The following is a 1808-nucleotide window of genomic DNA, read 5'->3' as shown; positions in this document are numbered from 1 at the left end:
ATCCACCTCTCCTATGCACCTGAGATTTCTTCACTGGACACCAGGCTGAATCAACTTTCCTGTAGAGCAAAAGAAGGGTGAGTTTGCTGGGGGAGGAATGGTGTCATCTCCACCTTTGACGAGATCCCTGTCACCAAGTCCAGGGGATGGGCCAGGTCTTACTTCCCATGCACAGGGGAGGCTCTGGCCATGAAGGTGCCTGTGGAGAGGTGAGGACCTGCTCCCTCTACACTGATGGCCAAGAGCCTGCAGACGGTGGGGATGGCCTCCTCTCAGCTGTGTCCTATCAGGTTTGTAGGGTCCAGCCCTACTGGGTCTAGAGGGTATTCTCTATGGGTGTGGAGACAAGAAATTGTAGAAATAAAGACACAAGACGCTGAGAAAAAGAGAAGAAGTTGGGCCCAGGGGTCCACTACCACCAGTTCGTGGAGTCGGGTGGTGGCCTCAAGTGCCTGGACACTCTGGCCTTTACTGGGTACAAAACAGGGGGGCAGGGTCACGTGTCTAAGGAACAAAGGGCCCAGATCTTTCGAGTAGCCGAACAAGGGGCCCAAGGCTTGCAAGTAGCCAAAGCAGGGGGAAAGAAATGCGTCAGCACTTTAGGTTATGCTTTTCAAGTAAGAACAAGGGTCTCAGGAAGTATACTATTTCTTCCTATCTTCAAAAGAGGAACCAGGTGCAGAAGTAGCGGGTGAAGGCAGACACAGACTGTGGCCACTATAGCCCAGCACCACATAGAGACAATTAAGCCTTGGGGTTGCTGCAGCTTGGGCTGACTGACATCAGTCCTTCCACAAGAGCGTGGAGGAGTGAAGTGTTCTCAGACTCATCCCAGGACAGGGAACGTTCCCTTCCAAGGTCTGCTGAGTAGCGGGTGCTTCCCCAAGCACTGGCGCTACTGTGGAGATTTTAGGTGCTCTCCAGCAACCCTTACACGGTGTGACAGAGGGCTTGATTTTGGCATTCAACAGGTTATCTCTGCTGATCGGCACCAGCTGATGTCTGGCAGGTATCAATGCCCTTGCCTCGTGGCCACATTTCATAATATCCCCATCAATCCCTGACCGCAGCAACCTGAAGTTCCTAGATAATCATGCACAAAGTACAAGAAGGCTTTAATCAAGGCTTAATATTCATTAAGACTAATATTTAATCTCATGATCCTTAATGTTCAATAAGACTAATATCTAATTACTCATGGTACTTATTTCTAACCAGATTCTTCTTTCTTATATTTTATTTATTAAACAGGAAATGCCTGAGGCTTCAGTCTCCTGCTTCGGCACTTATGAGACTTTCCTCCCACAAGGCTCTCCAGGAGTCAAGGAGTAGACCTGTGCATTGCCTCTATTGATGTGAGCTGCACACACACCTAGAAGTGGGGTCACCCCTGCCGGGGGTCCTGGGGCTGCCGGGTGTTCTGGGTGCTCAGTGTCCAGAGAGGAGGATGGGGAGGAGGCTTTTTGCAAACAGTAATCATAATCTGTAAATTAGTTTTTTCTTTAGCCTTTGTGTCATAAAATAAAATATAGGACACCAAAAGGAAAAAAAAAACTGTGTAAAATGTGTGTCCTTTAATAAAAAGTAAACACCGATTAACCACCAGTGATAGATGTTCGTGAGAATAACCAGATTCCCCATCATTTATCCCAGCTCAGCAATAAACTCTTTCCTACCCCAAATAAAAACTCATCCTGACTTTTATGACCATCACTTCTTTGTTCGATTTTATATTTTTATCATCCAAAATTGTAATTTAGTTTTACCTTTAGAGGTATGCTTTTCTTCTCTTTCATTCTATAGATTTT

The sequence above is a fragment of the Cebus imitator genome, unplaced genomic scaffold, assembly GCF_001604975.1.
Source record: "Cebus imitator isolate Cc_AM_T3 unplaced genomic scaffold, Cebus_imitator-1.0 Scaffold799, whole genome shotgun sequence".
Lineage (NCBI taxonomy): Eukaryota > Metazoa > Chordata > Mammalia > Primates > Cebidae > Cebus > Cebus imitator.
This window is presented reverse-complemented; position numbering follows the sequence as displayed.